Here is a 12578-nt window from a genome sequence, read left to right on the forward strand (position 1 = left end):
TATACATGAGCCCCGATGGCGAAGTGTGTTAAAGCACTGAGCTGCTGAACTTGCAGACCGAAAGGTCCCAGGTTCAAATCCCGGGAGCAGAGTGAGTGCCCGCTGTTAGCTCCAGCTTCTGCCAACCTAGCAGCTTGAAAACATGCCAATGTGAGTAGATCAATAGGTACCGCTCTGGCGGGAAGGTAATGGCACTCCATGTAGTCATGCCGGCCACATGACCTTGGAGGTGTCTATGGACAACACTGGCTCTTGGGCTTAGAAATGGAGATGAGCACCAACCCCCAGAGTCAGACATGACTGAACTTAACGTCAAGGGATACCTTTACTTTACCTATACACACACACACACACACACACATTATGCAGGGACTATATATATATTATATATATACACAGTATATATCACACACACACCAATTTAACAAAGTTTCAGCCACAAAAACAAAGTTTCTGAAGTAGAACAATGACTTTCACAGTAAAGACAACCCAATTTAACAGGAAATAAGACTTTCAAACCAGGAACAGATTTCTGCAATTATTAAAAAATGGTTTATTATAAAAGCTATGAAACTTCGCCAAAAATCAGAGGATAAGGGAAACGTTCCAAATTTTGGTGAGCTATCAGTGTTAAATGTGTTCTACCACTGTACCAAGTTGGAAGAAGATCACTCAAAAAATGAGGGTAGGAGAGTCCTGTAAAGTCCTCTCCCTCTGTGCTGTTTTTGGGAATTGCGCATGCGCGTCCGCCATTAACGAATTAATTTAGAAAATAACGAATTTTCGTTAATTTCGAATTTTTTGGGGGGCCAAATTCGGAAATACCATCAGAAACGAAAAGCTGCCCCCCTCTAGTTTTGAAACGAGTTTAGAATCAAATTTTTCGTGGATCGATCAAGCCTACTATCCTTATGCCGGGAGGAGGATGAGACACATGGTGACTGAGAGCACTCCAGACGGCTGTCAGCTGAAATGTGCTTTCTTCCCCCATATTTTTGGCATAAGGATGTGGTGGGCCACCATATCCTTATGCCAAGGGGATAGGGAAAGTAAAGAGGGCCCAAGGTAAGCGCCCAAGGGGCCACATCTGGCCCCTGGGCCTTTAGTTTGCCAATGCCTGATATACCTCAATGGCAAGCAAACGTGAGTATCCTAATAGTAATAGTATCCTAAAGTTCTATCAAACTAGGGGAGGCTTATTTGTTCCCACAGTATTTAAATTGTTTAAAGCAGAAACAATCCCGCAATTAGTTTATCATTATTTTCTGGGATCTACTTCTTTTTTTGTGTGTGTGTTGCACGTCAGAATAGCTTCACCTGTAGGTTTAATGCAGTTTGACACCATTGTCACTGCCATGGCCCAGTGCTGTGGAATCATGGGAGTTATAGTTTGGTGAGGCACAAACATTCTTTGACAAAGGAGAAAGATCTTATAAAACTCCCAACTCCTAGGGCTAGTCCATAGGATCTACTTCTTTATCATTAAAGAAGAGTACACTAGAAAGAGTACAATCTAAGTTTCTTAGATTACTTATACAGGCACCCAGTTCATTGGACAATACCATTCTCCACAAATGGGAATGCCAGGTGACTAGAAGGTGAACTAGGGGGAATTCCAGCAACAAAATCCCTTCAATACCAGAGGTAAGAGGCAGAGTGGAGGAACTGCTTCTATTTCATGCTCACTGTAGCTATCTCCAGGCTTTAACATATATAGCAGGGGTCCCCAAACTTTTTAAACAGGGGGCCAGTTCATGATCCTTTTGACCATTGGAGGGCCGGACTATAGTTGGCCACCGAGCAATAATAATAATTAACAACAACAACAACAACAACAATAATAAAGAGGGTTGGAAGAGACCCCTTGGGCCATTTAGTCCAACCCCCTTCTGCCTTTATGCACCGAAAGCACAAGCACAGCACCCCTGACAGATGGCCACCCAGCCTCAATGTTAATAATAATAATAATAATAATAATAATAATAATAATAATAATAATACAGGGTTTTGGAACACAATACTCCTGACCTCATAATTGTGTTAAAAAACAAAGTATGGATTGTCGATGTTGCAATCCCAGGTGACAGAAGGATTGAGGAGAAACAACTGGAAAAGCTGACACGATATGAGGATTTAAAGATTGAATTACAAAGACTCTGGCACAAGCCAGTCAAGGTGGTCCCAGTGGTGATCGGCACACTGGGTGCAGTGCCTAAAGACCTTGGCCTGCACTTAAACACAATCGGCGCTAAAAAAATTACCATCTGCCAGCTACAGAAGGCCACCTTACTGGGATCTGCACGCGTTATTCGCCGATGCATCACACAGTCCTAGACACTTGGAAAGTGTCCGACGTGTGATCCAATACAACAGCCAGCAGAGTGTCTGCTGTGGACATATCTTGTTGTGTTTCTAATAATAATAATAATAATAATAATAATAATAATAATAATAATAATAATAGCTTTAAGAGAAGAAGAGACCCTTGGGTCATTTAGCCCAACCCCCTTCTGCCCTTGTGCCATGGGGGCCGGATAAATGGCTTCGATGGGCCGCATCTGGCCCCTGGGCCTTAGTTTGGGGACCCCTGATATATAGTGAAGATAGCCTCACAGTGGGAATGTGGCGTGGGCACTAGGAGCAAGACTTGACAGCAGCAGCAAAGTGGATGAAGAAAAGGAGACATTGGTAAGGAGAACAAAGTCAGGTTTCCTATTTGTATAACTTCCTGCTTTTGTGACATGCTTCATGGTTTCACACTTTAATCTTAAAATTCCCTCTTATCTTTCAGGGTGAAGGGCATTTTAGAGCACCCAAAAGTACATTAACTAAGCATATTTCATTCTGTGTGACAGATATAGCAGCAATATTGCTCTGAGCTACTAGTGAGGTTATCCAAAGTTTTTTGTTTGAATATAAACATTATAGCTGAAAAAAGACAAAGAAGAATCACCAAATTTAATATACACCAGCACCTGATACTGGATTTATAAAAGCTGATGTTTATCTAGATGTATATTTGGAATGCCATGGTCATGTATTCTATCTGTTGAAACACTCAACTGTTGCAATATTTGCTTTTACAGTATTTTTCAATATGAATTTTACTGAATAATTGGATTTTTTGTTTCCTGTAATCTGCATTCAAATATTTTAAACCTCAAGTGCTTTGCATCTCAAATATGGAGAATCATGGTTTAAAAAGATGGAAGTAAATACAAATCAATTGAAATTGAAGCCGTCCTCATTTGCACCAGCAAAATTTAACAAGTGACCCTGTTCCTTGGCATGGAGAGAACCTTGTCCCACTTGCCTTATATAGGGGTCTGAGGATGAGGGGCTCCTCAGAACAAAGCAATACCAAGTCAGCACTAACTGGGTGCAATAGAGAGAGAATCAAGCCAAGACTTCTCTAACATTGATGGATGTGGAAGGCTGACCACATAAAGGTAGAATTCCTCAATGATTTATAGAAAAGGTGTCATCTTCTCTGTTGTACTGCAATCATTTTAATTTGTAAGCCATCTTGAACCTCAGTTTTGGGGAAAAGGTAAGGTATAAATAAAATTTGTCATATCATCACCTGCAGCTTGAGGGAAACAGGCCGTGCATCCTCTATAACAGGTTCTTAAGTGGCTTTCCACCTGACACTGTCAGAAGAAGACATGAGTCACCAAGCCTCACTTGAACTGGCACAAATCACCGTTTGATTTCTGCCTTCCTTTCTAGAACTGTCTCTTGCAGCAACTATTTCGTCTGGTAATTTTAAACTCTTATGACTTCATCACATGCAATAAAATCAGCTTTTCAACACATATTAGAATCGGCAAGCCATGAAGCTCATCACACGATGCAAGCCTCAACTGTGGGTTTCAGGTACTTCATAGTTTCTAAAATGTGGGGTTGCTCCATGATTCCCAAGTTGATTGGCAATTGATTTATTTTTCAATTCCCTGCAATCCTCCTTGCCTGTTTGCAAATTTATTTATTTATTTGCTCTATTTCTACCCCACCTTTCTGTACCCCAAAGGGGACTCAACGTGGCTTACATGGCTTAATTCAATGCCTTAAAAACATATAATACAGACATTAACATTTAATAAGGTTAAAAACAGCCATATTAAACATTTAAAAACATTACATTAAAATCACGCCATCCATAATCACAATCCAGGTCTTTCCATAGTCAATTCCATATTTCCAGATCTGTTATTGCACTGCCCTATTCACTAAAAGCCTGATCCCAAAACCAGTTTTTTTTAATCTTTCTTCTAAAGGCTAGGAGAGAGGGGGCTGGAGAGGGGCCATCACTGAGAAGGCCCTGTCTCTCATCCCCACCAATCGCGCTTGGGAGGGAGGCGGGACCAAGAGCAGGGCCTCCCTGGATGATCTTCATCTCTGATATGATTCATAAGGAGAGATACGTTCAGACAGGTAAGTTGGGCCAGAGCCATTTCTATAGATTATGGCAGAAGAAAGGATTCTATTCTGCCCATCTCAGCCCCTTCCCCATGACATCATAAATGATGATGTCGTAATGGGGGGAGGGGCTGAGACGGGCAGTATAGAATCCTTTCTTCCACCATAATCTTTAGAACCACTGTAAGACAGTACTTCCAAACCCCATCTCAGCAAGACGACCCAGAAGGATACCATGGTCAATAGTATTGAAAGCCACTGAGAGGTCCAGGAGAACCAACAAGGACACATTCTCTCTGTCTCGCCCTTTGCGGAGACCATCTACCAAGGTGATCAAAACTGTCTCTGTTCCATGCCAGGTGTGAAACCCATTGAAATGGATCTAAGTCATGACCTCTCTGCTTTCAGACAGGGACTATAATGAAGATACAGTCAACATTGTCTAACTTTGTTCCCCTAAACATTTCTATGCTAGTCTTAAGGATCATTTGTATATTCAAGTGATGGTGGTGGTTGCCCAGAAAGGTCTGTCTGTGAGTTCAAATGCCTTTACAAGACCCACCGAAATAGCGGAAAGCTCTAGAGCAGTGGTTCTCAACCTGGGGTCTCCAGATGTTTTTGGCCTACAAATCCCAGAAATCCCAGCCAGTTTACCAGCTGTTAGGATTTCTGGGAGTTGAAGGCCAAAAACATCTGGGGACCCCAGGTTTTAAATCACTGCTCTAGAGCTATAAGCAGGAAAATCCAGGAGAGGATTCAAGGAGGTTTGTTAAACTAAGGTCCAGCAAAAATCAATGTAAAATATTTGACAGGACTAAGTTCAATGTCATTGACTACACCGATTTCTGCTAATCTAAAACAGGATTCAACTGATGAATGTGTCTTATTTTCCCTTAATTTGGATTGTCATTTTGACTACTTCCTGGACACAGACTTCACGCGCTATCAAGAATGCTATGGGTGCCATATAATTTTGCTAATAAAAATGGCACGTGATTTTATTGTTATGGAACAAAATTAGACATTACTGGATCAGGACTCCCATGTAGCCTATTTTTTTTACAGAATACATTACATTATTTTTCTTTGAATAAAATTAGAATCTTCTAGACAAACGTTCCACATGGAGATGCAGAGATGCACTCTGAAATGCTTCTTGTATTTCTGCTGCATCACTAGGCTTAACATCATGATTTATCAATAAATGACTGATATGATCAAATTGCCCAAGGCCGAGTTGTGTAGTAATGTTGCCATGTGCTCAGGTGCTGCTTAGTTCCATTGATCTTCGCCCCTATGGCTATTTTAAGCTGTGCGGACTACAATCAATGAAGCCTCATTTTTTAAAATTAATGGAGGGCTGGAAAGGTTAACAAAGTGCTGTGAGACACCCATGGTAGCAATTTGTTGAGTGCAGGTGCTGCTGTGATTATACTGTAAGGCAGAAAATTTGAAACCTGAATTGTAGTTTAGTAAATATCCAGAACAGAACATTTATGCCTGAAGCCTGATCTGCTGTTACCTTCTTTTGTGTGCAGACAAGGGATTTACTCCTGTGAACTGATTATGTGGTTTTGCTTCAAGGTATCTCCAAATATCCCGAGACTAGGTTTTCTAATCTTGTGTCCAGGTTAGGGATAAAGGCTCAAAATATTTCCAATACCTTTCTGCTCTGGTGATAAACAAATACCATTTGACATTTGCTGTTGTGAAAAGTCTGCCCTGAATAGCCTTCAGATTAAAAAAAATTATGTGTTGGTACACAACAGAATTGGTGTCGTATAGTGGTTTGAATGTTAAACTACAACTGTGGAGATCAGAGTTTGATTCCTGCTCGGTCATGGAAAGCCATGCAATGACATTGGCTGAGTCACACACTTCCAGTCCCAGAAAACCGCGCGACAGCATCAATTTAGAGTCACAATCATGTAAACTACTTGAATGCATAAAGCAACAAAAACACTTCAACAGAAGGGTAGAATTAAACTAATAACACATGCATGGCACAATCCAAAGTCTATGTGTCCAGAGGCGATTATTTCTAGGTTGGGTTTGAGTTTCAGGGTCGTATTATACAGTAGAGTCTCGCTTATCCAATGTAAACGGGCCGGCAGAACGTTGGATAAGCGAATATGTTGGATAATAAGGAGAGATTAAGGAAAAGCCTATTAAACATCAAATTAGGTTATGATTGTACAAATTAAGCACCAAAACATCATGTTATACAACAAGTTTTACAAAAAAAGTTGTTCAATACACAGTAATGCTATGTAGTAATTACTGTATTTACAAATTTAGCACCAAAATATCATGATATATTGAAAACATTGACTACAAAAATGTGTTGGATAATCCAGAACGTTGGATAAGCGAGTGTTGGATAAGTGAGACTCTACTGTACTTCTGAGCACTGGCTTTCAAACTGTATTTTAAAGAACACCAGAGTTCCTCAGATATTCCTAGAGATATTATATAGTTCATTTTACAAAAAAAATGTTACATTTTCATATACAGACATATCTCAGTTAGCAAAGCTTCTGATAAATAACTCCTTTTACAGATTTTTTTTTACAGGAGCCCAGCCCAGCATTATATGGCAGTGTAGATGGGACCTCTATTTCTCTCCTGAGTCTGACTTTTATATGGTGAGATCCATAACTACTATGTAATATTCATATGAATGATCTTCCTAGAAGATGCCTCAGAACCATTGTAACACATATGTATTCTGGAGCAGATGTCGGTATGATAGGATTTCCACAGTTTCTGTAGACAGTTTGCGTCATCATTCATCCTAAGCTCTCTTTGAAGTAGGAAATTAATCAGCCGGCATGTCAAAGTTTTAAATCTCTCAGCAGTTGTGTGTAGTTCTTGTTGGGGACAACCATTCTATAATCTGGTGTAAGTTTTTAAATGCTCTCGGATTACTTAGATTTTTGACCCCTGAACTGGCTTTAAGTTGTATATAATGTCTTCTTCTCTTTTGGATTTTGTCAATCAAGACTGCTTACTTACAATGATTTTGGAACATTTGTGACCTTGCTACTATGCCTCCTCTTATTTTAAAAACTCCTTTTACATTAAATGCATATAGCTTGACACTCCTACTGTTGCTTTATCCTACCAGAGTCTGATTTCTCTATGACTTGCTGCTTCTAAACACTAGGCCTATGCACTTAATGACATTCCCCCCCCCCCCCCCAAAAGTAAGGCAATTATTATTATACAATTATTATTATTATATAATGAGGGAAATCATCCAAGGTTTGCCATGAATGTTGTTGATGACACTTAAACTCTGTTTTTTCTTTGTATCATTTCAGATGATGTGGCATTATGATCTGCATGGACACAGGTAACCTGTCCATCGTCCATGCCCTAATAATTTCTACATTGGATTCATGAAATGCATTAAATGTGGCACTACTTTTGAAACCCCCCAGAAATGCTGCTTAGTTCAACCTACAGCTGTTTGATAGGCTATTAATGAAGATGGGGAACAGGGAATATATAAGGAAAAACAGGAGATGTCTAAAAAAATCATAATGGAGGTCTAAGGAATTTTCAGTTGAGCTAAGATTTAAAAGAGACATCTATAAGAAATGAAAAAAGGGAGAAATTATCAAAGAGGAATTCAAATGAATTGCCAGCATAGTAAGCCAAAGCTCAGAATAAATTCAGATGTGCTAGAGAAGTTATGTCTGTGGCAAAAGGAAGAACAAGTAAATGGCAGGGAATATGAACCTACTCAATGCTTCCTTGGCCCCAGTCTTCTTCCAAAAGGTTAATAGTGCTGAAATTGTGGTCAATAGAGCAGAGGATGCAGTAGGGGAAATGCAGCACAGAATAGATAAAGAGGCAGTACAGGAATATCTGGCTACTCTAAATGTCTCTAGTAGGGTTGTGCATTTGTATGAAATTATTTTGTATGATGGAAATGGGCACCTATATGAATGGGTTTTTCCAACCAAGGTCCTAAAAAAACAAAAAAAATTCAGGATTTTGATGGCAAAGCTCCAGGCCTTGCGAGCCAGCCCTATAAGCCATCGAGCTCTCGATGGCTTGTAGGCCTAGCAGCCAGGGCCTGCAATTGAATGCTTGATGCTTGCAGGCCTTGGCTGCTAGACCTACAGTCGAGCGCTCAGTGGTATGCCCGGCAGCCAGGGCCTACGAGCCGTCGAACCTCAATGTTCGTATGCCCGGCTCACAGGGCCTACAATCAAGCACCAAGCCAGGGCCTTTAGCCAAGCGATGAAAATCAGCAGTAGAGAATAGCTACTGTTTCCCTCTGCCATTTGTTTCACTGTTTCATTTGTTCCCGTGGGGTTGCACCGTTCTGTGCAATCCGAATGGATGAAACAGTACAAAACCACGAATGAAACAGATGAAACAGGATTTGAGCCCAACCCTAGTTTCTAGGGTTAGATGAATTACATCCAAGGATATTAAAAGAACTGGCAGAAATCATTACAGAACTACTGGCAATCATCATTGAAAATTCCTGGAGAACAGAAGTTCCAGCAGACTGGAGGAAGGCAAATTTTGCCCCCATTTTAAAAAAAGGAGAAAAGAGGCCTCAAACAATTAAGCCCAGTCTGACTGACATCAATATCAAGCACTTAGGAAGGAATGCCATACTCTTGAAAAGTCAACATGGGTTTCTCAAAAACATGTTTTTTTGGTGCTAAATGAAGACCTTTTTATTTCTTTACCAAGCTATATAAAAATATAAGTGGACTATATAAATAATAAATAAAATTTATTTTTGTCTACTTTGTTAGTGAACCAGTTTTGCATTAGTATCTGAATCATGCAGAAATTGATTCCCCACATCAATATTCAACTGACATTTTTTGTTTTGTAGAGTTTTCTCTGTCTGTTTCTTCTTCTTCTTCTTCTTCTTCTTCTTCTTCTTCTTCTTCTTCTTCTTCTTCTTCTTCTTCTTCTTCTTCTTCTTCTTCTTTTTGCCAAATGAGCAACTCAAGCTCAAGAAAGGTAGGCAGTTTTGCCTTCCTTTAGCTTCTCAGCTGGGGCTATTGATGCTCACTTTGGCAAGAGGCCTTTCCTTTAGCATCTGAGATGGGACTGTTGAAGCTCACTCTGGCCTATTTACATTCCCTATGAAATTCAAGGCTTCTAGCTTTAGAGAAAAATGCAGAAAGTTTGAAGTTTGATTTTCATTTGCCTCTGGCAAGATGCAAACGGTTTGCAGTGACATATATTTTTAATACTGCTCCCTGGATATCCTTGGAGCTAGGCATGAATTGCTCGTGGTGAGATCTGTATTCTTTCCATCATTCAAGGAAATCTCTTGTGAGTTTTAAAAAAGCATAGCTGTTTATTACATTTCTCTAGGAAACGTTCAAATTGTTTACATTAAATTTTGACTGGAATTGCATCCTGAGAATTTGAGGTCCAAGAATGTATCAAAACTGATTGAAAAGGCCCGCAAAACAACTCAGTTTTCAGAGATTGTTTTCTTCTTGTGAAATTTTGTGAAGGCCCAAACCCCACTAGGATATTTCTCCTTAGCATGCTCCCCCTACTTATCTGTATCTCATGTATAGAGGACAAACAGGACGACTGAAGAAGCAGGGGAAAAGGACAAAAAATGCACTTAAGGAGTGAGAACTTATGCTGAAAAATAATTCTTAAAGAGTGAAAGCTTATGTTGAAATATAATTATTAGTCTCTACCCCATCTCCTTTTCCGTCTTATAAGGAAAAACTATTATTATTATTATTATTATTATTATTATTATTATTATTATTATTATTATTATTACTATTATTTAATGGCTCACATATGTATAAAAATATATCACATATCTAAATCAAAAGCATATAACTGTAGATTAAACCATTAAAACTATAAAAACATCAAACATAGACATATGCATGAAACATGTTATTGCAGCAATTAACGTAGACCCCTTCCCCCCCCCCCCCCCCGATCTCCCTCTCCATAGAGTTTCAGCCCTTCAGACAAGGTAAGAATGCATCCCATGGTAAATTGTTTCACATATTTAAAGAATAGAGTTTGAAGTGGCCCCACGGGTGATCAAGTCCAATCCTCTATCTCCAGCAGGTAGCTGTCTAGCTGTTGTAGTTGAATCTGCTGGCAATATTACAAATGGTAGTAGAAGTACTAGTAGGAGGAAAAGGGGTAATCTTGAGCAGGTGCCAGATGAAGAACAGCAAAGGAAACGGATCTGGGAGATACTTATGGCACCTTCTGAGGAAGACACGCTTGAAGGGTTTTCAAGTGATGAGGAATAAATGACTGAAGAAGGAGACGGGATGGATGTAAATAGAGGAACTAAGAGGGTTACTCGGGAGCAGGAATCAGATGAGGAACGGGAGACGAAGAAGCTCCGGGATATACTTACTGCTCCCACAGAGGAGGAGTCGTTTTTGGGTTTCTCTGGGGATGATGGGTCTGAGAGTGATGAAAATGTAGAGGGCACATCGGACTGGACTAGGGTACAAGAAATAAGGGATATGTGTGAGAGCCAACTTCTAGTGATACGTTTGTGGGGTTTTCGGGACAGGAGGATTGGCAAACAGCTGATACACCAGGGTCATGGGGAAACCTAAGTCTTGATAGGAGATGGAGGAACTGGAGGGATGATAACCGGGATTCATGTGTGATGACAGGAACAGCTGTGGGAGATGACGATGGGGTGGAGGCCAGCTCATCTTCAGATAATGATGTGTAAGTTAAAAGTAGGGTCTGAAATGGGGATCCTTTGCAGAAGGCAAAGTGTCATTTTGGCGTAGGTTTGTCCCTGCCTGTTTTTCCTGTTGGGCTTTGGAGTACTTCCTACTCAGAACAGGTCCAAGGTAATTTTCAAGTATAGGCGAACAGAAATTTTGGCGCCCCCAACCCAAAAACCAATCACTGAAAAATAAAAGCGTTGGATAAGCAAAAATGTTGGATAATAAGGAAGGATTAAGGAAAAGCATAAATAAAGAACAACACTCAGGGGAAATCCAGACAGGAAGCAATAAGGGACAGCTAACACCTCCCAAAAAAAGATTCTCCCAGGCAAGAGGAAGCCAGGCCTTGAAGCCACAGGGCCATTAAATGCTAATCAAGGTGATTAATTACAACATCCACACCTGCCTCCCAACAGACAAGAGCTCTTTCTCCCACCCTGGATATTATTCCACAGACAAATAAACCCCACTTGCCTTGCTTCCAACAGATGGCAGCAGGCTTCAGAAGGCCCAGCATGGGCTCCGGAAAGCCCGCCTGGCCCACCAGAAGGGCCAACATGGGCTCCAGAGTGCCTGGCGCGGGCTCCAGAAAGCCCGCCCGGCCCACTGGAAGGGCCGATGCGGGATCTGGAGTGCCCGACGCAGGCTCCAGAAGGCCCAGTGCAGGCTCCGGAAGGCCTGCCTGGCCCACTGAAAAGGCCGACGCAGGCTCCTGAGTGCCCGACTGGGGCTCCAGAAGGCCCACCCGGCCCACCGGAAGGGCTGACGCGGGCTCCGGAGCCTGTGCTGGGCCTTCTGGAGCCCATGTCTGGCATTCCGGAGCCCGCGTAGGCCCTTCCAGTGGGCTGGGCAGCCCGAAGAAGGCCCGCAAGGCCTGAAGAAGGAGGCAGGGGGTGGCGCCATCCTCCCAGGAGCCTCACTGTGCCCCTGGAATGATTGCGCCACAAGCGACCACTTAAATGGCCTTGCAGGTCGACTGCCTCTGCTCCTACTAATGTTCAATAACTTCAAACCATTAGACCAAATTCTACACCAGGCACGGGCAAACTTCGGCCCTCCAGGTGTTTTGGACTTCACCTCCAAACAGCAGGCTGTCCCAAACACCTGGAGGGCCAAAGTCCCCTTTGGGGAGATAAAGCGGGGTATAAATAAATATAATAATAATACAATCTCATGAAACAGGGAACAAACCTACACCCTCCCCTTTAGGAAGAGGAACATGTCCAGCTCCTTTAACCTCTTTTTATATGTTTTGGTCTCCATGCATCTTATTATTGTCATTGCACCTTTCTGAACTTTCTCCAACTTGTCTATATCCTTCTTAAAACAAGACATCAAAAATTGAATGCTCCATATGAGGCCTGAACAGCAGATGAAATAGTGGGTCTATTACAGTGGTTCTCAACCTGTGGGTCCCCAGGTGTTTTGGCCCACAACTCC

General features: G+C 41.4%; 1 protein-coding gene and 1 long non-coding RNA gene across 4 annotated transcripts in view; one reads left to right on the forward strand and one right to left on the reverse strand.

Moving 5' to 3' along the window:
• Positions 1–12578, reverse strand: part of tnr (tenascin R) — a 676393-nt gene that overhangs the window by 187692 nt on the left and 476123 nt on the right. The window lies entirely within an intron of this gene.
• LOC134298638 (uncharacterized) lies at positions 4524–9151 on the forward strand. The gene is made up of 3 exons (XR_010005730.1): positions 4524–4778; positions 6980–7064; positions 7743–9151. It is a non-coding gene; the product is annotated as an uncharacterized LOC134298638 (long non-coding RNA).

The sequence above is a fragment of the Anolis carolinensis genome, chromosome 4 (genome assembly GCF_035594765.1).
Source record: "Anolis carolinensis isolate JA03-04 chromosome 4, rAnoCar3.1.pri, whole genome shotgun sequence".
Taxonomy (NCBI): Eukaryota; Metazoa; Chordata; class Lepidosauria; order Squamata; family Dactyloidae; genus Anolis; species Anolis carolinensis.